This window comes from Hippopotamus amphibius, chromosome 6 (assembly GCF_030028045.1).
Source record: "Hippopotamus amphibius kiboko isolate mHipAmp2 chromosome 6, mHipAmp2.hap2, whole genome shotgun sequence".
Taxonomy (NCBI): Eukaryota; Metazoa; Chordata; class Mammalia; order Artiodactyla; family Hippopotamidae; genus Hippopotamus; species Hippopotamus amphibius.
In genome coordinates, this window is record NC_080191.1 from 103,537,349 (window position 1) to 103,565,172 (window position 27,824).

Consider the following 27,824-nt stretch of genomic DNA (forward strand, 5'->3'; position numbering starts at 1 on the left):
TGAGAGCTAGACGCTGCCCTTGCTGGCTACCAGGCTGCCTGGCGGCCGTGTGGGCAGCCCTTGGATGACAGCCAGCAAGAAACAGGGACCTCAGCCCTAGGAGATGAATTCAGCCCACAACCAAAGGGAGCTTGGGAGCAGACCTTTCCCCAGTCGAGCCCCCGATAAGACTGCAGCCCCAGCCAAGACTTCTACGGCAGCCTGGTGAGACCTGAAGCAGAGAGCCCAGAAAAGCTACAGAAACTGAGATCATACACGTATGTTGTTTCAGCCACTAAGCTTGTGGTAATTTATCACAGAGCACAGAAAACTCATGCAGTTGCCAAGGAGGAAGACACAGCAGCTTGGCGCTCCAACCAGGCTTCCTGCTGGTGGCCAACCCTAGGCTCAGGCCCCAAGGTCCAGCCAGACATCTGAGAACGGCCTCTGAGGGGTGATGAGTGTTTCAAGTCCTGGAGGGCAAGGACCACCCCAGCATCAAGAAGCAGACAAGCCCTAGAAGTGGGTCCAGGAACCATGGCCTGGCCCCCAAGGGACCACAGCACAGGGGAGTAGATGTCCTACAGTCGGTCAAGTTCCTAAGAATCCTTAAGATGCATCACCGGCTGAGCAGGCCTCTGCCACGCTCCTGTGGGGGAGGGGAAACACCGCTTATGTCTCCCCAAAGGCCACGTCCTCGTGTTGTCCTGGGAAAGGATACTGGAAACCACCAAACTCTCCCCTGGACTGAAGCCCGGATGACTCCCACTTCCAGAAGGGACAGAACGATCTGTGTCTAAACAATAAGAAAAAAGAGGGACACAGAATGCATTTCTGGAGATGTAGGATTAACTACCAGCCAAAGCCTCCCTGATCTAGAAATTAACACAAAATACACTGAGATTAAATGCAGACACTCTGAGAAGAGCATTGCTAACAATGAAATATGTTTCCCTATCTCCCTCCATACCTCCCCGCCCCCATAATTTCCTCTAGATGTATGAGTTAGAGGCTGCAGGTCCTAGAGCTAAGTAGGGGTGGATCATTTCCCAGCTGTGTGCCTTTGGACATCTGATTTAAACATTCTATGCCTCCGTTTCTCTCACTGTTAAATGGGAACGCTATGAGTAGCTGTCTCTTGGCATCCTTGTAAGGATTAAACAAGACAAAAGCAGGTAAAGCCCTTAGCGCAGGGCATGGCAAGAATTCCGAGCTCAACAAATATTAGCAGCTGCTGATCTATTTCTATCACCTGTAGGTGCCTTTACAGCCCTTTTCACAGCTCCTAAGTACTCACTCATTCAACGGATATTGATCACACCAGTACCACGTGCCACACACTCTTCTTTAGCATCAAGAGACAAAAGAGATGGAATCTCTGCCCTCACAGAGCTCACAACCTGGGGGAGGGAGACAGGAAATAAACGAGAAATAGACAGGAGCACACAGAGTAGTTCAAGGGTGGCAAGAAGCCTTAAAGGAAAAAGAAACAGCAAGGCCAGGAGAATCAGGGGTTTCTGTGAGGCTGGTCAGGGCAGCCTCGCTGAGGAGGCAACACTTGTTATAAAGATCTACAGGAGGTGAGGGAGCTGACCTTGTTGACAGCCAGGAAACAAGCTTCCAGGCAGAGGAACAGCCAGTGCAAAGGCCCTAAGGTGAGATGGTACAAAAAGGCCCTGTGGCTGGAGCTCAGTGAACCGAGGGCAGATGAGGAAGAGGAGACGAGGTCAGAGAACCAAAGGGAAGCCAGAGAGTGCGGACCTTACAGGCCACAGGGAAGACAGTGGCTGTCACTCAGAACAATAGGGGAAGCCCTTGTTGAACAGAGAAGTGACACGATCTGATTTATTTTATTTTTATAGAAGTATAGTTGATTTACAACATTGTGTTAGTTTCAGGTGTACAGCACAGTGATTCAGTTATATATTATATATTATATAACTTTTTCAGATTCTTTTCCCTTAGGAGTTACTACAAAATACTGAGTATCGTTCCCTGTGCTATACAGTAGGTCCTCGTTGGTTATCTGTTTTATATATAGAAGTGTGCGTGTGTTTATTTTAAAAGGATCCCTCTGGCTGTAGGGGGCAGCTAAGAGACTAACCCAGTGGTCCAGGAGGGAGGTGATGGTGGCCCAGAGTGGGTTGGTAGCAGTGTAGCGACAGTGGGAAGTGCTGGATTCTGGATATATTTTCAAGGTAGAACTTTCAAGACTTCCTTATGAACAGGTTGTGGGGTGTGAAAGGAAGAAAGCAGATGAGGATGATGCCAAGGATTGTTGCCCCAGCAACCGAGAGACTGGATGATGCTACCACTTAGGTATGATGGGGGAGGCTGGGGGGTGGGCTCAGGCTTGGGGAGAAGATCAGTAATTCAGTTTCTGAGGTACTGAATTTGATATATCCAGCACACAGCCAAGTAGAGATGTCTGGTACAGAGGTGAATCATATCTGAGTCTGGACTTCGGGAGAATGTGAATTTGGGAGTTATCAGCTTCTGCATGGTATTCAAAGCACGAGACTGAATGAGATCTCAATCAACAGAGTGAGAAGAGTCAAGGACTGAGCCTGGGGACCCGGCACCATGAAGAGGCTGGGGAGAAAAGACGAGAAAGCAGCCAAGGAGACAAGGAACGAGCAGCCATGGAGGAAGAGAGAAAACCAAGGGAACGTGCCGTCCCGGAGTGAATCAAGGAAGCATGTCTGGGGAGGGGAGGAGCCACCCTGTCCACTGTTCAATGAACACACTTACAATCTTCTCTTCAACTTACTTATCCTCTTGAAATCCCAAGAGAGAAACTGGATTTCATCTACCCTTTGGAAAAAGGTGCGAAGAAATCAGTTCACATTTAATATTATAAACGTCTATCCTCTTACAGGAGCTGACTGTCAAATCTACCTGCCTATTTGGGTTCCGAGTAGCTTGGCTCCTTGAAAAAAAACCATTTCCGAGCTGCTGGGTCATTTCTCAGAAACAGCCTGGAGGGAGCATCAACTAAAAGGAGCTCTGACCCATCTCACGTCTTGGGGCCCCCACCCGTACACACTGGAGACTGGAGAGGGGTTTATTTCCAGCCATTCCAAAGGGAGTTTCTGAAAGGAAGAGGCAAGGAATGAAAGCATATCATGGAGCAGAGATGCAAGGTCCTGAAAGCCAAGAATGAGTAAGACAAAATGAATTCAGATTCTCAGAGCACAGCAACAAAGCATCAACAAGGCACATAAACATAGCACTCCTGACCGCCTGAGACACTGGAGAAGCCGCTGAGACCTCACATTCCAGCTACATTTTAAAAAACCATCATAGCATGACAATGAAATGCTGTGGTACCCTGGATTGGGTCCCAGAACTGAAAAAGGACATTAACAGAAAAACTGATGAAGTCCAAACAAAATCCACAACTTAGTTATTAGTAATGTACCAAAGTCAATTTCTTAGTTTTGACAAAGGTACCTCAGTAATGTAAGATATTAAAGATGGAGGAAACTAGGTGAAGGGTTATAAGGGAATTCTCTGTAATTTCTTTGTAACGTTTCTGTTAAATCTAAAATATCCTCAAATAAAATGTATTAAAAAAAAAAGAAAGAAAACCATCAGACACTCTGGGGGACTTGTACATTTGTTTGTTCTGATTCTCAGAGTCAGAGTTTCTAGTCCTAAACTACACCAGCATCCCTGCCTGCCTAGACTGTTCATGTAAGAGACCCCTCAGATCACGTGAAGGCATTGGGGAGAAAAGAATAACCTCCGTTGATGTGCCCCAACTTCAGGCACTGGACCAAGCCAACAGGCAAACGCTGGGCTCCGTGCATCAGACCTGGGGTCCCATCAGGCAGGCATTCTCCACCCCAGCTCCGTTCAACCTTGGAGTCACTCAGCGAGCTCCCACACATTTTGACTTAATTGGTCTGAGATACGGCCTGGGCCAAGGGGCTCTGGAAACTCCCCAGTGATTCCAACAGGCAACCAGAGCAGAGAACGGCAGTCTAGGTGGGCCGTGTTGTAGCGGCCACTCTCCTGCAGATTTTCCTTGGTGATAACTGAGGAAATCCATGGAAAAGAGGAAACACAGAAAGAAGGATTTGCAGAGACCAACAATGTAGACTCCTACCCCCTCGGGAGAAGACAAACACTGCCCCCCCCCCCCCCCCCGAAAAAGGACCAGACCTTAAGGTAATATAAGAATGGAGAACTCTATCTATGCCTCTTTCGGTTAGAAAAATTCAAAAATACGTCCCACTTCTTGCTTTCCTCACTCATCTTATTTTTTATTGTAGTAAAATACACATAATATAAGACTGACCAGTTTAGCCATTTCTAAGCACACATTCAGTGTCATTAAGTATATTCACCATGTTGTGCAACCGTCACCGCCATCCACTTCCAGAACTTTTTCATCATCCAAATAGTCCTTGCTCCTTTGACACCACATAAATGGGATTTGGGCCAAAACTGAATATGAACATGTAGGAAAATGTAGCGAAATGCCTGTCAAACAAACCCATTAGCACAGATTCAGACGCTGAGCATTCGTGCACAAACCTTTCCTGAGGGCAGGGCAGCAAAGAGCCCAAGTGCCGAAGCACCTCAGGGGTCAGCACAACTGGCCCCTGACGTCACAGGTGTGTAAACCGTAATAAAACACCACCTACTCCGTGTCACATTGCCCTTGTTACTCAGACACGAACACCAGCTGTCACAAAAACTGTACACAAACTCACTCGTGTCACCATTGCCACACCTGCCAAGGGTTGTGCAGTCACTCCCTGCACAGCCAGATGGGCAGACGGTCAAACCAAGGGAGGCAGACTCAAAGGTCCTCAAAGGTCCAAAAATACATAACACATGATCAGACCAAAATACATAATCTGATCACTCTGTTCTCATGGAAAAGATACAGGGATGGCCTTCATGTCCACAGAGAAATACGCCCTCTCCTATTTTTCTCCAAACACAGAGTCCTGTCCGACTCCCTTCCACGCTCCCATTTCTGAGAGCCATGTGGCTGCCATGAAGCGTGACCCACCAGGGGAAGTCACAGGGCATGGGTGATGTCAGGGGCCGAGGGGAGTCACCCCCGTACTGGGGAGCCAGCGCAGTGGAAACCATGGTGAGCTAGGCCGCTTCTGTTCCAGCCACTGCTAGCAACTCCAGGCCAGGGTGGCCAAGTCTTCTAATTCTTTTAAAGACGTCATTACATTGTGTTTTTATGTCGGCCACAACTGTCAAATTTTGGCTCCAAACAATGTTTATTAATATTACGTAATCCAACATCTTTGGGGTCGAATCTGACCTCTCGGCCACACTCGTCCCTGGCCCCTGGGCTCCACACACAATGCTCCAATGTGAGTCACAGAGGCTGGATGCCAGGCAAGAGATAAGAGGGAACAGATTATCTAGCTGTATCATCATCAGAATAATTAACCCATAAGCCCGAGCCTGATATTTCACCCCTTGTAATGACTGGGCACATTCTTCCCCTCCCAGCTCCCCATGACTGTGGTCAGGACATTGACACGGACCCCGCCTGATCTCACGGCGGCTGGGACAGACCCTTCCCTGAGCCATTAAAAAAACATGTTTGCAAGCAAAGACTGTAATGCTTACAAGTGCTTTAAACATTCAAAATTTATCTCAGGCAAAAGGATTCATCCTCAAATTATTCCGATGCAATGCCAAGCAATGAGCTGAATACCTATTTTGGTCTCGTGGACAGATCTGAAATCAGGCCTCTAAAAAGCAGATGCCTGTTGAAAAACTACTATAAACTATCCTGTTAAACAATAAACATGTTAATAAAAACTATCATACACACTTCTTTTAAGTAATAAACATGTAACAGATCTCACTTCAGCTCATTAATCCCTTAGATAACTTCAAAGACCATCAGTTGAAGCAACATCTTCTTTTTCCCAGGACACAGAGCACAGTTTGAACTTAAGTTATGAAAAGAAACGAAAGAGAATGTGCAGTTCATCCACAGGGCTATTTTTGCTTCATTTAGGGACAATCAGAAAGAAATTATGACAAACACAAACTTCGATTACTAGGCACTTCTCCAACAAGAAAAAAAAAATCACTAAATGTCAGCTGACAGAAACAAATTCTCTATCTCTGGGAAACAGGAAGGAATTTTAAGATATTTCCCTCAAGGCAATGCCAGGTTCAAGTAGAATGATCTGAATGGTATATTCGTTTTTTTAAAGGAGTAGCAGGGAGGAAAATGAACTACGTATCTGAGAAAGACCTATCAGTGAAAGGGAAAGAAGGCTTTTTCTAGTTTCATGAGCTTATGTAAAACTAATGACAATAAAGAGATCTCACTTACTATCTCTTCACCACCTGCTTGACCACTGACCACATGAAGGGGGGAGTTAGAGCCTTTCAAGAAACTTACGGTTTCATATTTTGCTTAGTGACATGTCAAAGACAAATACTGCATGTTATCACTCAAATGTGGATTCTAAAAAATAAAACACATTAGTGACTATAACACAAAAGAAACAGACTCACAGGTATGGAGAACAAACCAGTGGCCACCAGTGGGGAGTGGGGAGAGGGAAGGCGGGAGGAGGAACATGGGAGGAGGGGATTCAGAGGTACAAGTTACTATGTATAAAATAAGCTACAAGGATACACTGTACAACACAGGCAATACAGCCAATATTTTATAATAACTATAAATGGAGTATAATGTATAAAAATTGTGAATCACTACGTTGTACACCTGAAACATATAATTTTGTAAATCACCTACACTTCAATAATTAAAAAAAAAAAAACTTAAAGGGTCTGTGGGCATCTAACTACCCAATACGGCTATTTATTCTAACCATATAGAAGAGCTGTGAAAGTTCAGTTGCTTCCAGAGTCAAAGGTCAGGGAGTTTTAGAAAGGAAAGGGCACGTAGGCAGAGTCTTTGAAGCTGTTGTGAGACAATGGATAAAATGACATTCCAGGCACTGAGAAAAGAAATTAGTAAGGATCTAGAAGGAAACAAGCGTGGGTTACATGTTGGAAATAATAAATAGGTCAGTTTGGTAAAAGATGCGTGAAGGCGAGGTTTGTTTATCATGACTCAGCTGGATCAGTTAACACGGGCCTCGCGAATGTATGCGTGAATCCGCTGTAGGAATAGACCTGCGATGTGGACTCTGCAGTGCGGGTTCCAGCAGAAAGTGAGAAACCGGTTTGGAAAAAAAGGACGGGGGTTTGTCGGCACAGGACGGGACTGGCCTCCATTCAGAGGTAAAGGGGAGTCAGGGATGGTCTTAGATAAAAGAGGATACAAAAAGAAGATACGAATGTACAGATTTTAGGAAGATTAAGCAAGCGGCACTGCATATGATGCAGGAAGAGTTTGAAGGACCTTTCAGGAAAGCAGAAATGAGAGCTGAGATTTTTTGCAGAGGGGTGGATGGTTGGGAAAGAGACCTGAGGTGTTTCTTTTCTCTGCAGTCGGTGGTGGTTGGGGTGGGGGGAGGGGAATAAGCTGCTGCTCCCCAAGGATGCTCTCAGAGCAACAGGGAAAAGAGTTCCAATAATCTCTATGACCTCCCCTTTGCAAAATGAACCAAACCTAAAATAAATGAATAAATAAATAAATAAATAAAGGTGCTGGAGTCAAAAATTTCCCCAGGAGTGAAGCCTAAGAAATGTTGGAGGAAGAAAAAAGCCAAGTAAACAAATCCTAGTGAATCTTTCAATAAAGCACCTAGTTACGGTTTCTCAGGGGACTGCTGAAGTAGGAAGCAGAGATAAGGAAAAGAATGAACTCATAGGTGGGCCACTGGCCTTTCTTCTCACTTCTTTTTTTACCAACAGACCTGCACCCCATCTGTGGATAAAGGTCTGGTATCCCTGGGAACATTCCAGAAACGATGAGGGGCTAGGCAAATGATACCCTAACCACACACTCTCAGGGAGCTGTGCACTGCCAGGACGGTGCAAGGCATCACGGGTGCCCCGCACGCCAAGGCTGCTCTTTATTCTAGAGAATCTCGCCACATCCTGCCTTGAGCCGGCTCTCTGGTAGACACGCCATCAGCGACTGCACTATGTGAGCAGTTCACCTTTAACCTTAAAAGGCAATGGAAAAAAGCAAACAGACAAGCTTTACCCCAGTGGTCCCTGTATAATGTAGCTGTGAAAGAAGTCCAATCCCCACCACACCAGACTACAGCAAAGAAATGGGACTTGGGGCAAGGGCCTGCTTTCTCACCAACCCTGCAAGGCTCCACTGGCTTTGAAAGATGCGGGGATGACGACTCATAGCATTGATGCAGTAATATGATTTTATCACAAAGATAACACTGAATAAAGGCAGGTCCGCCTGGAACTTATTGGTTCAGAAAAGTCACGTTATCTGCAAAGAAAAACAACAGCAGTAGCTACACACATAAATGCCCTTCCTAAGACTCTCACCTGGGCGACAGGAAGTCGCTTCTTTATTTACAGCTGATGCACACGCCCCAGTTCAAGTTTGCTCACCATTTCCTTCTTTTCTGGGCCTTCCCACCCATGACCTTTAACCTCCTGAGTTGATGACGGACAAGTCCCATCTCTGCGCTGCCCAGTGCAGTAGCTGCTACCCAGACGTGGCCACTGAGCACCTAAAATGCGGCCGGTGCCACTGAGGAAATGAGTGCTTAGTTTTACTGAATTTGAGTGAATTTTAACTGATGTATGTGGCTAGCGGCTCCCGGAACCCCGGGTGTCACATGGAAGCTGCGTGAATGGGTGGTCCCCCAAGCTTCCGATCACACAACCCGTAAGTGAAGGTCTCCCGAGTACTACTGCACCAACAACTTACAGGTGTTAGAAAACAGCACGCACAAAACAAAAAATTCAGAAGATCAGAAACAGATGAAATAAGCAATATTTACAAAGTGTAATCGCAATAGGTTCCTGCTATTAATAATTAATATTCCAAGGCATAATATACACTTGAAATGAGAGTCACCGCTAACAACAGTGGAAGCAAATCCACACTGTAAAATGTCACCTTGATGGGCCTAAAATTCTTTGGCCACCTTTTGTCAGATAGGAATAGGGAGGCACTGGTTTTTTTATGTCACTAAGAAAGTTATTTTTTTTAAATTTTATTTATTTATTTATTATTTTTTGGGGGGTACACCAAGTTCAATCATCTGTTTTTATACACATATCCCTGTATTCCCTCCCTTCCTTGACTCTCCCCCCTCGGTTCCCCCCACCCTCCCCGCCCCAGTCCTCTAAGGCATCTTCCATCCTCGAGTTGGACTCCCTTTGTTATACAACTTCCCACTGACTATCTGTTTTACAGTTGGTAGTATATATATGTCTGTGCTACTCTCTCGCTTTGTCTCAGCTTCCCCGTCACCCCCTGCCCCCTCGCAAACCTCGAGTTCTCCAGTCCATTCTCTGTATCTGCGTCCTTGTTCTTGTCACTGAGTTCATCAGTACCATTTTTAGATTCCGTATATGTGAGTTAGCATACAATATTTGTCTTTCTCTTTCTGACTTACTTCACTCTGTATGACAGACTGTAGTTCTATCCACCTCATGACATATAGCTCCATCTCATCCCTTTTTATAGCTGAGTAATATTCCACTGTATATATATGCCACATCTTCTGTATCCATTCATTTTTTGATGGGCATTTCGGTTGCTTCCATGTCCTGGCTATTGTAAATAGTGCTGCAATGAACATTACGGTACATGTTTCTTTTGGGATTATGGTTTTCTTTGGGTATATGCCCAGGAGTGGGATTACTGGATCATATGGTAGTTCTATTTGTAGTTTTTTAAGGAACCTCCAGTTTTCCATAGTGGCTGTACCAACTTACATTCCCACCAACAGTGCAGGAGAGTTCCCTTTTCTCCACACCCTCTCCAACATTTGTTGTTTCCAGATTTTGTGATGATGGCCATTCTGATCGGTGTGAGGTGATACCTCATTGTGGCTTTGACTTGCATTTCTCTGATGATGAGTGATGTTGAGCATCTTTTCATGTGTTTGTTGGCCATCTGGATGTCTTCTTTGGAGAAATGTCTATTTAGGTCTTCTGCCCATTTGTGGATTGGGTTATTTGCTTTTTCGGTATTAAGCTGCATGAGCTGCTTGTATATTTTGGAGGTTAATCCTTTGTCTGTTGTTTCATAGGCAATTATTTTTTCCCATTCTGAGAGTTGCCTTTTAGTCTTGTTTATGGTTTCTTTCGCTGTGCAAAAGCTTTTAAGTTTCATAAGGTCCCATTTGTTTATTCTTGATTTTATTTCCATGATTCTAGGAGGTGGGTCCAAAAGGATCTTGCTTTGATGGATGTCATAGAGTGTTCTGCCTATGTTTTCCTCTAGGAGTTTTATAGTGTCTGGCCTTACATGTAGGTCTTTAATCCATTTGGAGTTTATTTTTGTGTATGGTGTTAGGAAGTGTTCTAATTTCATTCTTTTATATGTGGCTGTCCAATTTTCCCAGCACCACTTATTGAAGAGGCTGTCTTTTTTCCATTGTATATTCGTGCCTCCTTTGTCAAAGATAAGGTGCCCATATGTGTTTGGGCTTACTTCTGAGTTCTCTATTCTATTCCATTGATCTTCCTTTCTGTTTTTGTGCCAGTACCATACTGTCTTGATCACTATGGCCTTGTACTATAGTTTGAAGTCAGGAAGCCTGATTCCACCAACTCCATTTTTCCTTCTCAAGATTGCTTTGGCTATTCGGGGTCTTCTGCGTTTCCATACAAATCATAAGATTTCTTGCTCTAGTTCTGTGAAAAATGCCATTGGTAATTTGATCAGGATTGCATTGAATCTGTAAATTGCTTTGGGTAGTACAGTCATTTTCACGATGCTGATTCTTCCAATCCCTCCATCTGTTTGTATCGTCTTTGATTTCTTTCATCAATGTCTTAAAGTTTTCTGCATACAGATCTTTTGCCTCCTTAGGCAGGTTTATTCCTAGGTATTTGATTCTTTTTGTTGCAATGGTGAATGGGAGAGTTTCCTTAATTTCTCTTTCTGCTCTTCCGTTGTTAGTGTATAGGAATGCAAGAGATTTCTGTGCATTAATTTTGTATCCTGCTACTTGACTAAACTCATCAATTAGTGCTAGCAGTTTTCTGGTAGAGTCTTTAGGGTTTTCTATATATATCATGTCATCTGCAAAGAGTGACAATTTTACTTCTTCTTTTCCAATTTGGATTCCTTTTATTTCTTTTTCTTCTCTGATTGCTGTGGCTAAAACTTCCAAAACTATGTTGAATAATAATGGTGAGAGTGGACACCCTTGTCTTGTTCCTGTTCTTAGAGGGAATTCTTCCAGTTTTTCCCCATTGAGAACAATGTTGGCTTTTGGTTTTTCATATGTGGCTTTTATTATGTTGAGGTAATTTCCTTCTATGCCCATTTTCTGGAGAGCTTTTATCATAAATGGATGTTGAACTTTGTCAAAAGCTTTTTCTGCATCTATTGAGATGATCATATGGTTTTTATCCTTCAATGTGTTGATATGATGTATCACGTTGATTGATTTGCGTATATTGAAGAATCCTTGCATCCCAGGGATAAACCCCACTTGATCATGGTGTATGATTTTTTTTAATGTGCTGTTGGAGTCTGTTAGCTAGTATTTTGCTGAGGATTTTTGCATCTATATTCATCAGTGATATTGGTCTGTAGTTTTCTTTTTTTGTGACATCTTTGCCTGGTTTTGGTATCAGGGTGATGGTAGCCTCGTAGAATGAGTTTCGGAGTGCTCTGCCTTCTGCAATATTTTGGAAGACTTTGAGAAGGATAGGTGTTAGCTCTTCTCGAAATGTTTGATAGAATTCGCCCGTGAACCCATCTGGTTCTGGGCTTTTGTGTGTTGGGAGATTTTTAATCACTGCCTCAATTTCCGTACTTGTGATTGGTCTGTTCATGGTTTCTATTTCTTCCTGGTTCAGTCTTGGAAGATTGTATTTTTCTAAGAATGTATCCATTTCTTCCAGGTTCTCCAATTGATTGGCATATAGTTGCTTGTAGTAGTCTCTCATGATGTTTTGTATTTCTGAGGTGTCCGTTGTTACTTCTCCTTTTTCATTTCTAATTCTGTTGATTTGCATCTTCTCCCTTTTTTTCTTGATGAGTCTGGCTAATGGTTTATCAGTTTTGTTAATCTTCTCAAAGAACCAGCTTTTAGTTTTATTTATTTTTGCTATGGTTTCCTTCCTTTCTGTTTCATTTATTTCTGCTCTGATCTTTATGATTTCTTTCATTCTGCTCACTTTGGGGTTTCTTTGTTCTTCTTTCTCTAGTTGTTTGAGGTGTAAGGTTAGGTTGTTTATTCGATCATTTTCTTGTTTCTTAAGGTAGGACTGTATTGCTATAAACTTCCCTCTTAGAACTGCTTTTGCTGCATCCCATAGGTTTTGGGTTGTTGTGTTTTCATTGTCATTTGTTTCTAGATATTTTTTGATTTCCTCTTTGATTTCTTTAGTGATTTCTTGGTTTTTTAAGAGTGAATTGTTTAGCCTCCATGTGTTTGTATTTTTTGCAGTTTTTTTCCTGTAATTGATATCTAGGCTCATGGCGTTGTGGTCTGAGAAGATGCTTGATACAATTTCAATTTTCTTGAATTTGCTGAGGTTTGATTTGTGACCCAAGATGTGATCTATCCTGGAAAATGTTCCATGTGCACTTGAGAAGAAAGTGTAGTCTGTCGTTTTTGGATGGAATGTCCTATAAATATCAATGACGTCAAGATGGTCTAATGTGTCATTTAAAGCTTGTGTGTCTTTATTGATTTTCTGTTTGGATGATCTGTCCATTGATGTAAGTGGGGTGTTCAAGTCTCCCACTATTATTGTGTTACTGTCGATGTCCCCTTTTATAGCTGTTAGCATTTGCCTTATGTATTGAGGTGCTCCTATATTGGGGGCATAGATATTTACCATTGTGATATGTTCTTCTTGAATGGATCCCTTGATCATGATGTAGTGTCCTTCCTTGTCTCTTTTAATAGTCTTTACTTTCAAGTCTAATTTGTCTGATATGAGTATTGCTACTCCAGCTTTCTTTTGACTTCCATTTGCATGGAATATCTTTTTCCATCCCTTTACTTTCAGTCTATATGTATCCCTTGGTCTGAAGTGGGTTTCTTGTAGGCAGCATATAGAAGGGTCTTGTTTTTGTATCCATTCAGCCAGTCTGTGTCTTTTGGTTGGAGCATTGAATCCATTTACATTTAAAGTGATTATTGACATGTGTGTTCCAATTACCATTTTCTGAATTGTTTTGGGTTTGTATTTGTAGGTGTTTTCCTTTTCTTGTGTTTCCTACTTAGAGAAGTTCCTTTAGCACTTGTTGTAAGGCTGGTTTGGTGGTGCTGAATTCTCTTCACTTTTGCTTGTCTGGAAAGCTTTTGATTTCTCCCTCAAATCTGAATGAGATTCTTGCTGGGTAGAGTATTCTTGGCTGTAGGTTTCTCTCTTTCAGGACTTTCAGTATATCCTGCCATTCCCTTCTGGCCTGCAGAGTTTCTGTAGAAAGGTCAGCTGTTATCCTGATGGGTTTTCCCTTATATGTTGTTTGTTGCTTTTCTCTTGCTGCTTTTAATAGTTTTTCTTTGTGTTTAATTGTCGTTAGTTTGATTAATATGTGTCTTGGTGTATTTCTCCTTGGGTTTATTCTGTATGGGACTCTCTGTGCTTCTTGGACTTGGTTAATTATTTCCTCTCCCATGTTGGGGAAGTTTTCCACTATAACCTCTTCGAATATTTTCTCAAACCCTTTCTTTTTTTCTTCTTCTTCTGGGATGCCTATAATTCGAATGTTGGTACGCTTCATGTTGTCACTGAGGTCTCTGAGACTGTCTTCTATTCTTTTCATTCTTTTTTCTTTTTCCTGCTCTGTGGCATTCATTTCCCCCATTCTATCTTCCAACTCACTTATTCGTTCTTCTGCCTCAGTCATTCTGCTGGTTATAGCATCTAGAGTATTTTTAATTTCAGTTATTTTGTTATCCATTGCTGTTTGTTTTCCTGAGTTCTTATGAACTGTTTCTTGTACTTTCTCTATTTTGTTATCGAGATTTTGTATCATTTTTACTATCACTACTCTAAATTCTTTTTCAGGCATTTTTCCTATTTCCTCCTCATTTATTTGGTCTTGTGGGTTTTTTTCCTGCTCCTTTGCCTGCATGGTGTTTCTTTGTTTCCTCATGGTTGTCCAAACTTTTGGGGTTGCTTGTCCTGGCGATAGAGGTGTTTATAGAAGACTGTCCAAGCCTCAGACTAATGTCCAAGTATTGTATTAAACAAATATTAAGTCGGTTATGTCGGGCTCCTTGTGGTCCTTTCTGGTGTCCGAGGCCGTCTGCTGGTGTTCAGCTGGTTCTCTGTGGGAATTATTGAGTTCTTTGGTGCATTCCCAATGCATCTGTGGAGAGGGATGCATTCCACATCCCTCTACTTCACCGCCATCTTTTTCCCCCTAACATGTAGTTTTTTAATCTACTAAGAAAGCTCTTAAACACAGTGAGGGAAGAGTCAATGTGGCCATTTCCGTGTGTGTGTGTGTGTGTGTGTGTGTGTGTGTGTGTGAGAGAGAGAGAGAGAGAGGGAGGGAGGGAGGGAGGAGAATTTCACATTTACGCTACTGGTATTCTGTTTTCTCTTCAATCTGCAATCACTTTACAGGAATTTTTTAAGCCATGTATGTATTTCATCATGGCTAACTTAGTTACAACTATGAAAACTCATCCACAAATCCACTTCCCTGGGTTCTCAACTGAAAGTGTTCCTCTGAACCCAGGCTCCTCCAGGATCCATCCCCCGCGCCTCATTTCATATGGACAGGGGCCCTCTGGCATCTACACCTGGCCAGGGCACCACCTTCAACCTGAAGCCTAAATACTGGTAATGCATAATGTCTCTCCTAATTTTTCAATATAATAAACATATATAGGGGCCTCAATTCTCTTTCAATATAGGTATGTGGTATGTCTACCACCTTTGGTAAACATTGGTCTAGACAGTGCCTAGAATTTTCAGAATAATCACAAAGCTCTAAAATAAAAAAATGTATTTCCAAAAATAATATTGAACTCTATGATCTTAAAAACACATGGTAGAAGTTCTTCTCAGATTAGTAGGTAAATGAAATTACAATTTCAACAGGGTTTACTGGGAACTGAAGAAAATAACTTTATAGACTATATATGGAAAAAATCAATATCCAAAAGTTGCCAAGATCCTGAAAAAAACAGTGCCTGGCTAATATTAATATACACTACAAAATTTATTGTAACCAAAATAGCATGAGATTAGCACAAAAATCAATCAATAGATCAAAGGAACAATAAAGAATCGGGAATAAATTAGGGTATATGCATAAATCCAACCTATGATAAAGGCGGCATTTCACTCCCTGGCCAAGTTAGGTTAACACAGTAAACGCTGTTGACAAAGGTAGAAAAACAGCAGTTAGACCCCCTACCTCATGCCCTAATGCTAATCCAGTGGCTCTCAACTAGGGGCAGTTTTGCCTGTTCAGGAGCATTTGGTAACGTCTGCAAACATTTTCTTTTCTTTTGCTTTCTTTTTTTTTTGGCTGCATTGGGTCTTCATTGCTACACGCGGCCTTTCTCTAGTTGCAAAGAGCAGGGGCTGCTCTTCCTTGCGGCGCACAGGCTTCTCATTGCAGCGGCTTCTCTTGTGGCGGAGCACGGGCTCTAGGTGCTCTGGCTTCAGTAGCTGCAGCATGTGGGCTCAGTAGTTGTGGCGCATGGGCTTAGCTGCTCTGCAGCATATGGGATCTTCCTGGACCAGGGATCAAACCCATGGCCCCTGCACTGGCGGGTGGATTTTCAACCACTGCGCCACCAGGAAAGTCCCTGGACACATTTCTGACTGTCACAACTGCAAGGGTGGGAAGTAGGGTGTTTGCTACTGGCACCCAGAGGGCAGAGGCCAGGGAGGCTGCCCTCTATCCTACACTCACAGGACGGTCCCTGGCCCAAAACGTCAGCAGCTGAGAAACTACATAGGCTGAGAAATCCTACCCAAACCCTAACCCTAATGGTTACAAAATTAAAGAGGAACAGTGTTAGAAATAGAAAGATCCTGATGGGAATCCTGGCTCCTCCACGTGGTCAGAAGGGTGACTCTGAAGAAAGTACTGTTTTCTTCATCTTGGCTTCCAAGAGGAAAGACAGGGCACCGCGAAGCACAGAGCAAGGACTCGGACCACAGTGATAGATAAATGGTAGCTATTATGGCCAATAACATAGATGGTAAATCACATTAAGAAGTGCCTGCAAATCTGAAATGTCAATACAACATAAATGAACTTATCTATAAAACAGAACAGACTTGGAGACTGTCATACAGAGTGAAGTGAGTCAGAAAGAGAAAAACAAATACTGTATATTAACACATATATGCGGAATATAGAAAAATGGTACAAATCAACTGGTTTGCAAGGCAGAAACAGAGACACAGATGTAGAGAACAAACATATGGACACCAAGCTGGGAAAGCGGGGAGGGTTGGGGGGGAATGAACTGGGAGATTGGGATACCAAATTGTATGTTCTAAATATATGCAGTTTATTGTATGTTAACTGTATCTCAATAAAAGTTCTAAAAATAAATAAATAAATAAACAGAACAGATTCACAGACATAGAGAACAGACTTGTGGTTGCCAAGGGGAAAGGGGACGGGGGAGCGATGGATTGGGAGTTTGGGATTAGCAGATGCAAACTATTATATAGAGAATGGATACACAATAAGGTCCTACTGCATAGCATAGGGAACTGTATTCAATACCCTGTGATACACCATCATGGAAAAGAATGAAAAAGAATGTATGAAATGTATCACTGAATCACTCTGCTGTACAGCAGAAACTAACACAACACTGTAAACCAACTATACTTTGATAAAATATTTTTTTAAAAAAAGAAGTGCCTACAAACATGCAAATGTTCTTCACAACAAAAGTGGGCTTTTTGTTCCTTCTTGTTAAGATCCAGGTCACCTGACAGAGCAATTTGGGGGACTTAAACTATAGAAGTCAGGGATGAAAAGTGCAACAAGCTGGGCATGTTACAAATCCCCCCAGAGCAGAGACTGTGCGCACCTCGTTCTCTCGCACAAGGGTCACTACCTTAGGAGACACAGACACCGAGTAAATGCATTTTGCTTTCGCTTTTAGGGAACAGAGAGAAATAATGCACTAATGGCCTTAGAACCATTACTGGCATACAACTGTTCAGTGCAGAAACTGACAAGGCCCAGACAGCCTGCCAAATGGAGCCATTTGGGGGGCTCCAGATGGTTTGCAGGGGCAGTCCAGTGTCCTGAAACCAGCTTGGGGGTAACCAGGCCTGTGGTCCCACAGCCTTGCGACAGGGACCCTCGATACTGGGATTCTGGGAATTCTTCACGGACCCTTCTGTAAGCTCCGGGGCCCGCGGGCTGAAAGATGGTGTATTTCTGAGCCATGAGCCTTGATATACAACGTAAGCCCCATTCCCGCCACACCCTCCCACTCACCCGCCCCACACTTTAGTACTGAGAAGGCATTAATAACTTCTTCAGTCTAATTTTCTTAGGATATAAAATGGAAGCAAGGAATAGCGGAAGATAACAGGACCTTTCAGCTATAAAACAGAGTAAGTCTAAAACCTTGGCTGAATGCATAATGTTTTCAACAAATATTAACAACAAAAAACAAGCATCATGAGGACACAGACTAAATTATAACACTTAACACACACAGGAATGAAGTAAAAGTGCTCTCAGGCCCTCAGAAACAGGTGCTGTATGAATACGAGTTACTAATTTGGTTTTTAAAGTCTTTGCACCATTTTAAGTTCCATCTCGTGGTCGCTGAATAGGAAGCAATGAAATGATGTACTCCACTAAATCGCATTACAGCATTTACCTCTTTGTAAAATGGCTCCATCTTTCAACCATTTAAAAAATTATAGAAAACAGCTCGATAGATCATAGATATAATCATTACATCGAAATCTCAAGAACGCTGCAATCACTAATAATGTACTTACATGGGTCTGGAAGTTATTTCTCACCTGCCACTGCATTCCACTACATCTTTCTCAGCTTGAGAAACATACACAATCTCAGTTACCTCTGACTGACAAAGAAGAGTAAGACCAAAAAAGAGTTTTCCAGGAAGACAACCTGAGTTCCTAAATTTAATATGGGATAGGCATGCAAACACAAAGCTCTAACGCTCGAGTAAAACTGTTTGCAACCAAATTACGTACACTGTGTGCACATGGCCCTCATAACAGTAAGTGTCCCTGTCCTGCATCTGCAGTGTCACATAAGAAACCTTCCTAGAGTCCATTCTAATCTGAAGATTGTGTGTACGTGTGGGAGGAGAGGGATTTTATTTACTTTATTTTAAAACAAATACAGGGACTTCCCTGGTGGTCCAGTGGTTAAGACTTCGCCTTCCAATGCAGGGGGTGCAGGTTCGATCCCTGGCCCGGGAGCTAAGATCCCACGTGCCTCACGGCCAAAAAACCAAAACATAAGACAGAAGCAATATGGTAATGAATCCAATAAAGACTTTAAAAAATAAATAAATCATAAAAAATAAAACAAATACAGACGTGTCATGGTACTGTAGTATTTGCACAGGTTTTAAGATCAACAGGAAATTTCAGAGAAATGTAGTGTCTGTGCTGCTGTGTTTGGGGTACCTGCTCGCTGCTCTCTGCCATTCCAAACGACTTCTGAGAAAGACTGGAAATCACTAGTATGCTAATTCTCTCTCTCAGAGGAGGCAAAAAATAAAGTATAAAACGTGGGGAAAGACACAGGCAATGGAAGACAGCGATCGAACGGGGAAGGGAAATGAGGTCTCACCCGAACCAGGCACGGCTCTCCTGTTCTCTCCACTGGGATAGAGGCCGACACTTGGAGAGATGGAAGAAGAGTAGGTACACAAGCCATTTAGGGGTGTGGATGGGAAACAACTCTCTCTCCCCGAGAGAATGTGGCTTTACGCCCGCATATTAGATTGGAAAGTGCAAACACAATAATTAACAGTGAATCCTGAAACTTCAACATGCCAGCCAAGGGTGTCACTCCAGAGTGAGATGGGAAAATAGGAGGAATACATTAAGGCAGTCTTCAGGGAGGCTGGACAGCTCTTCAGGGGGCGAGGTGGCAGCCCCGAGAGCTCATCAAGTTCTCCCGACACCTCGGGAAGCCTGACAAAGCTGAGGAAGGAAGGAGGCTCTAGCGCCAGCAACGAGGGGCGGCTGCGAGCAAAGAGCGGGGCCCTTCCCAAACCTGAGCCCCGAACAACGACCTCCACGCTAAACAAGCACCTTTACTCCCCGCCTGGTTTAAGAAAAGAATACTGAGTCCCTCTTCCTCAATCTCTGCTCCCTGGGAATAAACCAGCTGCTGTGGTTTTTCCACCACAGAAACACGTGTCCATCACCGCCAAGCCCAGCGTTCCTCTTCCTCCCCACGTGTGATTCCAACAATCAGACGCTCCAGGCCCAAGCCCAGCCTCGCGTGTGAGCGTTTTCTAGGGCACCTCCCAGAAGGCGCCCCCACCTCCTGTGTATTTCATTTAATTATGAAACCTCTTTCCAGACGCCCCATAATTCTCCCAAGAGTCAAAGTAACTGGTAGAAATTAGACACAAAGAGACACAAGGCCACTTAAAGAGGACACTTTCGACTGCAATTTTTAAAAGAATGTTCTGTTCAGTTCCAATATAATTTTGTACTTTCCCAATTCTGCCCTTTTCAAATGCCAAAGAAAAGGTTCATGTTATCTTGTGGGCTATAAAAAAAAAAAAAGGCAACTCTTGGGCTAAACCCTGCAGGCCTACAAGGCCGGCACTTGCCCAGCTTTAAGACCTTAAGCCCGAAGAAAGAGCCCAGAGTCAGCCACAGAGACGTCAGTGGTTTCATGGATGGGGAAGCTTACACGTCTGAAGCTAGATCCTAGGGGGCTGCCCCACCATGTGCTGCTGAAGGTGGGCAGGACAGGACGTGGAGGCAGGACGGGGGAGGGAGAGGAGATTGCCCTTACGGGGGAATGACGTCAGGTTGCCTTAGTTACCAGGGAAACCAGCAGAGGGCCACCCCCTTGATAAGAACCAGCGCGAGCCGGGGCGGGGCACGTCTGTAGGAAGGTCAGTCACGTGAGTAGGGTGTAGGCGAAGCAGGCGCTGGTCCCGCAGGGGATGTACAGAGAGCAAGAGAACAGCCACCTTGAGTGGCCTGACCACACAGCAAGGCAATGCATTTGTACTCCGCTTAAGGTCCACAAAGAGTTCCCTTCCACTGAAGGCCATCCTTTGGATTGTTTTTAAAAAGAAAAAAAAAAAAAAAAAGAGTGAAAAATAACATACTCTTGTGGCAAACCACTGCTTTTTTGGGCAATGAAAGGATCTGCTGCATGTGTGTGTGGGTAATGGAGGGGTGTGTGTGTGTGTGTGTGTGTGTGTGTTCCATTACTTCAGGTCCATGCTGTGTGGCTACGTTAACAAGATGTACTTTTAGTACTGGTTAAATACGTAAACCAAAGACAAATCCATCTTTCAGTGAATTCACAGTCATTTACTAAAAGATGGTAGCAAAATTCCAAGGCATGGTTTTATCCCACTTGATTCAGAGACGTTCTATTGAGCCACACTTACTCAGCACCTGGCACTGTAAGTCAGTCGTGGGAGTCCACAGGCGAAAGAAGACTTAGCAAAGAGGAGGGGGAGTGGGTGGACATACGAAAACCAGTCCCAAAAGCGTTGGAAGTCTGGTGACTGCTGTGTGTGAAAGGAGAACAGGCAGCTCAAAGGGCGGGTGATGAGCTCCCCGGAAGCGAGCATCGCACAGAAATCTTAAAGGTTGCAGGATGGCAGCCAGTGGGCTGGGTCAGGGATACACAACGTTATTTCGAAAAGGCGAGGCAACAGTTTAAAAAGAGAAGTTTTCACATAAAAATCTAGATTTCTAGCTTTTTTTTTTTTTGTAAAGAGCAATAGACCTGGCAACACTTGGCAACAACAGAGCAGAGTTAGGCTTGGGCTCTCCGGTACCCAGGAGTCCTCACTCAAGGAGCCTGGCCCCTGTAGGCCTCTGCGTTGTAAGCCCTGTCTTAGGACAAAGGCAGAGTTGTCAAGATCTGAGAGTCCCATCCCAAGAGAGAAAACAAGGGGGAAAGCTGAACACTCTCCGAGATTGCTTTCCTAGAAACAAAACCGCAAAATGCCGAAAGAATGGTCTCTCTGCGTCACTTGACACTGAGCGGCCAGAGCTGGCTCAGTTCAAGTCTCTGTGCTGCTCGTAAGTACTTGGGACAACAGCTCGCGGTCGGAGAGGAAAAACTTCTCAGGCTCCAAGCATATGGTCAGTTTAGAAGAGAGCAACTCAGCCCAGCTCTCCGCAAGTCACTGCATCCCTTCTAAGAATCACTGGCAGCATCTGGTACAGAAAATGAGGACCACAGCAGCCGGGGCTCCATCAGCAACACAGCAGGGGGCCGGTCCTCACGGGCTCACCCTGGCCTCCCACGGCCTCCCACAGTCTCCCCCAGCTCGCCCCTCTCTCCCGGCTCCTGGCTGCCGGGCGGACACCCCCCAGGGGCACCTGCCGCCAGAAATGGCCACAAACGCAATGCAACCGACGGATGCTCTTCACATGCCCCTGTGGTGGATGCTGTCCGTGCTCCACCCCATCCCCTCTCCTGGTTCTGTGCTCCCCCCAGCTTCTGCAGGCTTCGCACTCGTCTTTGGCTATTGGAGCTGCTTCACCTGGATGCTCCTAGACCTAGAAGCGTCCGGGGAAGTTCAAGGCCAACAGCTCCCGGACGCAGGAGTGTGAGAACCAGCTCCCCAGCCTCAAGGCGGACTCACTGCTCCCCAGAGGACCAGCCACCCTTGCTGCCCTCCCCCTCCCTGCCCCACAGTCCCTGCTCCTAACTGATTCCTCCTGGGAGCACTTCCTCAATAACCGCTTGCATGTGAAGCCTCCTCTGTGGTCTGCTCCTGGGAGAACCCCACCCATACCCACCCCCGCCCCTCCACACCCCTACTCCGTCCAGTTACCCGCCCCAGCCCCTCGGAGTCAAAAGCTCACTCAGACGTCGATTCTTCTTCTTCCTCGACGCTGTCCCTTTCTAGCTAAACGTTAAATCCAATATTTCCTCCATGGGACACATGCCCTCACCTTCCCACTACAGCTGACTTTAGCTACCCGTCACCTCCCACCATGATGGGTGCCAGGTTTTCTCAGCTTCTTCCCCTTATGAGCTTTTGAAAACTCAGCACTTCTAATGGTTTTGAAAACTCGGCACTTCTAACGGCTGTCCCTCTAAAACAAAACAAAAATATTGCAGTGGTTCCCCACTGACTTCAGGATAAAGTTCAAACTCCTTAGCCTGGCCATCAGAGGCCTCCTGATCCAGGGCCCCACGCTTCTCATGCCCTTTCTCCCTGTTTCCCAGTCACCCCACATCACCCATGGTCTACTTTTCCAGGCTCCAGGCTCCTGTGGGCCAGTTCTCCTGCCTGGAAGGCCCTTCCCACCACCGGTGCCCTTGTTCAAATCTACCCATCAGTCCAGACCCGGAGCACATGGGAGCCACGGAGCCTCCCTTCCTAAAGCCCCCCATCAACAAATTCCAGGTGAGAGGTGAAAACCGAGACCCGCAGATGAGCTGGGGATTCATACAATGTGCACAGAGACTTTACATCCTCCTAGCAGAGAAGTTTCCTAAGAGTGGGCAGCTCTTTAGAGTCATCTTTGCACCTTTATCTTAGAAAAATCTTAACTGAAGCGGCGGAAATGTTTACCACTTAAAACGGTGCCAGTTATTCTACTCGACAGGCAGATGTGCTCCAGAATGGATGTGAGGCGGAGGGTGTCGGGGGGTGGGGCGTGGAGATCCTGTTCCCTCGATCTCAGTTCCCACAAACGCCTCTCTGGGTGCAAGCATCTCACCACCCTACGTGTGATTCTAACGAACACTCACTATAAACCCAAACCGACTCATTCCCCGTGGGGCTCGCCGTTGGAAACACAAATCTGATCCAGTCCTGAAGGAAAGCCTGCATCGTCGGGTAGAGAGATGCTACAGGATTACATTTCATGGGCAATTAAAGAGATTTTCAAGGGCAGCTTTGATTATATGCGTTTTTCACCCTCCCCCAGTGTTTCAGAATCCCACCCCCCCGTGCATTAGCTGCAGCTCCCCTGTGTTCCCCACTTCCTGACCCTAAGCCAAAAGGCACCTGACGAATGTTGACAGAGGGCACAAATGTCCTGGTTCCCTGTACCATATAAGGCATTATTCCAGGGGACCTGGACCCAAATGGCTTCAACCCATTAGCGATGAAAAAACACATCAGTGACACCCTGAACTAGCTCTGTGTGTGAACAGCAACAGATCAACAGCTGAAAAATGCAGCGGCACAATGCATTTCTGTACTTACATCTACAACCATAAAACGACCTAGAATTAAACCCACACTCATGAAACATCAGAGTGACATTTTAATAACTGACTTCTCTTAGCCATCAAGTTTTAAGATCTTTGGCAACTCGTTCTAAGGAAAACTGCCCGAAAAAAATGAAGGACAACTTAACTGTACTTAGAAATCAGAGTGAATGCGATGACATTGTCTGCTACAAATCACTCAGTGTTCCCAAGAAGAAGCTGAGAGAAGGAAGTACAAACGCTCTTTTACTTACTCACCAAGTATCTCATATTCAGCTATTCATTCTTGAGTCAGTTTTCAAAGTCACTGACCGACTCAATTCAACACACTTACGATCAAGAACAGCCGAGCTGATGTGTGTGGTTTGGCCTGTCATCTTACCATGAAGTGGCAGTTATCAACATTTTTCAGAAGAAAAGAGATCAGGCAATTTTTCGTGGATTGAAGTGAAATTTGTCCCAATGGCAGAGGGCTCAGAGGAACACTCAGACTGTCAATGATGCCCTCAAATTATTCAAACTTCACTAAATAACATTTCATTATAAGACAGACTCTTCCCACTTCATACATATTACTCCTGTGTCTACCCAAAAGAAGCGTTTCCTCCTGAAACAGTTCCCTAGTTTTCTTTCCAGCAGGAGGTGCCTTCTCCTTCTTGCAAACTCCCATGGCATGCGGGATGTCTGTTTTCTCAGGGAAACTGTAGGTACCTGGAAGGTAGGTTCCACGTGCAATTGAATCTTGCACCTGCATCCTCTACCTGCCCACAAGTAGAGTCCCTAGCACGATACCTTACAAAGAGCACAAGCTAAATGTTTGCAAATGAATCAGAGTGAGTGAGTGACTGAATGCAAGCTTGTATGCTTCTGTTTTTTTTTTTTTCCTGCTCTTACTGCAGACCCCAAAGGCTAATAGTTATTTGCTACAAACTTTATGTTCACATTTCAAACACATGAAGGTTGATATCCAAGTTTCAAGGAGTAATCCCATGATTCTTTTTTTTTTTTTTTTTTTGGAGTTCAACAGGGCCATTGCTTTACTTTTCTGTGTAGGATCAGACAACTGAGATGCTGCCTTCTGGCTTCATACCCGTGCCAAAGCAAGGCTTCTCTACAAATAAAAATGAAAATGAATAGGAGTGGCTATGATGTGGCCAAAATGCTTTGTCTGGAAAGCACGTGTCTAGGTGATTTTCCTCCGCTTTGACTGACAGTCCAAGGTCTGGGCTGGAGGCAGTGGGATGGACAGTGCCCAGTTTGTGATCCTCCTCCCTGTCTGCTGCCAGAGAAACCCTTCTTTTGGAGCTCCTCAGCCTCATGGCTTTCGCTATCTCCATCATCCTTTTCTCACCGAGCTTCAAATCCCTCTGTAACATCGTCAGGTCAATCTGGAAGCTGTTTATGTGCAAGGCCAGTATGATCACATAGGCAGTGATCTTTGCCTTCACAGAGTCCGAAATTAAGTTCCGCAAACTGCCATTGTTGTAGGTCAAGCAGGTAAAGTGCTTCAGCAGTTTGGTGTTGATGATGTGCGGAACTCCAGGTCCTAGGGCACTTTTCCGCTTAATCACTTTCTGTGCTCGAAATCTGATGAGGGTGTCCAGAAACCATATGCACCGGGCCTGGCAGTCTCAGCTCTCCTCCTTTGATGGCAAAGACTTCAACGCTTCTATGACAAAGGAGCAGTGATTGTTCTCTTCAATCATCTTCAGTATTTCTTCTGAGGTGACATTCTTGAAAGCTTCAGATGGGCTCTGAAGAGCGTCATACTCCACAGGGGAAAGAAGGTCTTCAAATTTATACACATCTTCAGGCTTGGCTGCATCCGCGTGGCGGGGGGGAGGTAAAGGGAGTCATCCTGCAAGTCATCGTGGATGGCGTCACTGACCAGGGTAGTCACACCCTTTGTATCAATTATACTCTCTGCAGCTTTAGCCACTGCCCGATTCAAAGATTCACTGCCAACTTTGTTCATTCTCCTGGAGTTCAGAGCCCGCTTCTGTTTGGTGGTACCAAAGGCTTCAATGCAAGAATCCATCTTTTCTCTAAAAGATCTGGTCTGACTCTCTAGTGTTGATTCACTCTCAACTGATTCATCTGAAAACAGCGGCTGCATGTTGAACAACTCAGCATCATATACTTCCATTTGGCCAGAGGTCTTATTTAAAATTCCCACAAAGTGCCTGCAGAGAGTGTTGCATTTGAGGGCTCCAGTCCCAAAATTGTTTCCCACATAGGAAAGTCTGTCTGTTTCAGCTGCCAGGATCCGCTGACTCCTCTTTCTGGGGTTTGTGGAGTCGTTGCTCTTGTACAAGGTAAAGCGCATGTTGCCTGGATTCTGTAGCTTCCCATTGGAGAACTGGACGAGTAGCGCTCTCTGGCTCTCGTCGGGCTCTCCACGGTACAGCCACCTCGCACTCGGCAACACCTCCACCGCCATCTCGCCTCTCCAACCGCCAAGCCCAGGAGTTAAAACAGCCACTACCAGCAGTACAGTACACTCAGGCACACGCGGAGGCAACGCCATGGGCAGGAAGAGCAATCCCATGATTCTTGCTAATGAACTTGATTTAAACTGATAGTAATCGAGAAAGTTTATGTATGGCTCTTTCAATGAAATCTACTGAAGACAATATCAACCAAGGCAATTTACCTCCTCGCTGAAAGCAAATCATTTCATTCACCAGCATCTAGAGCTGTCAGAACTTTGGCAGACTTGGTGAAAAATACCATTAACGGCCCATATTAAAAATTAATCACACAAGATTTCCTTTGTGTCATTTTTTACTACTTAAACTCCCTACTGATATGGAAAATGTTCTGCTGGGTTTTGTTTGTTTATTTTTCATAGCGTGGGGTCTTTTCCTCATGATGCAAAAAATACAGTTATTGCATCTGCTAGGGGAGAAAAACGCCTGGACTTTAAAATTGTATAATGGCTCTGCTTCGCACCCAACACTAAACAAAAGTGGGGCAAATTCTCTTGGTAATTTTTGCCACGAGAATGGCAAATTACCACTCTCATGACCATCCTTGGCACATCACCAAGCTTTTGCGGCTTCTTTTAAAGGGCGGAGCAGTTTCAAAGACCTGGCACCAAGTTATCCAAGCAATTCCTTCTCTGCAGCTACTTATTAAGGAGGTGGAGTGTTCATTAAAGTCATCCATGCAGGTGGTCCAGACACTCCGGATAGAGTGAACTCAAACCGAAGGAGATCGTCATCTTCTCTTTCTTGAAAACCCTCCATGCCTCCTTCTTCTTAATAGCTTGACCCATTTTCTCCTCTGGAAAGTAAGTTCATTAGCTCAGAGCCCGTCCTCAGTGGGATGAAAGAGCCCTTACTGAAGGCCCCAGCTCCACCACTGGCTTGTAATGAACTATTCCCAGAGTGGGATCGTTTATTTCTTATTCCTGCAGAGAAGCTTTCTTGCCCACCTCATCTGATCACACTAAAATTTACAATTGGCTCAGGTCTTGCAAATCATTTAGTACAAATCCCACATCGTACCAGTAGGAAATGGAGGCCCAGAAAACTCTACGGATGTGCCCCGCACACTACACCACCTGCGAGAAGCCAAGTGCACCACAGAGCACTGGCCCTCCAGCCATGCGCCTATGGGCTTGCTCCCCTTTCCTGATGCTCAAAACGCCCCCTGGGAGTCAAGTGGTGTTGGTGGGTGTCAGGCATGGAGCCAGGCAGGAGACAGACCCTTATGTCCCTGCTACTCTAAGTGTGGTCCATGGTCCAGCACCATCAGCATCACCTGGGAACATGTTAGAAATGCAGAGTCCCAGGCCCCACCCCAGACCTTCTGAATCAGACTCTGCGTTTGAACAATACCCCCTGGAAATTCAAAGGAGGGATATCAAAGTTTGAGAAGTGCTGCTTCGTAGCAGGGGAAAAAAGACTACTTCACATTTAGAATCAGGTTCATTTATGATCTGCTGACTTCATGGCAAGTCCTGTGCTAGCATCACCTATAGTGGAATTATACTGAGCAACACTCTTGTGCCTGACCACAGTGGACTTGTCACCTCCACACGTCAAGGCCAATGGAATGGCCTAAGGAACAGAAACACTGGAGCCCAGTGAATGCCTTAGGTAACCAGAAAGACACATGGTAAGTTGGTCTTATTTTGTCTCTTTTCTGAAATTCCGATTTATTTAAAGACTGTTGAGTGGTAAAATGGAGGGAAGGTAGAGTACTGAAATTACCACCTTATCTTAAAATCAAATATGCCCTTTCCCACTTTTTTTCATAAAGGGGTATCCACAGAATCATGGGTCAGGAACACGCACGTGCTTCCTATCAGGGCTAAGATGCAGCTACGGGAGTCAGCCTGACTGGGAGGATGCTTGCTGTCATCTCTGCCCCCTTGATAACGAAC

General features: G+C 44.7%; 1 protein-coding gene and 1 pseudogene across 1 annotated transcript in view; both read right to left on the minus strand.

The window, feature by feature from the left end:
* RFTN1 (raftlin, lipid raft linker 1) overlaps nucleotides 1–27,824 on the minus strand; it is a 200,168-nt gene that overhangs the window by 95,772 nt on the left and 76,572 nt on the right. The gene's annotated exons all lie outside the window — the stretch shown is intronic.
* On the minus strand, nucleotides 24,434–25,971 carry LOC130855049 (DNA-directed RNA polymerase I subunit RPA49-like; annotated as a pseudogene).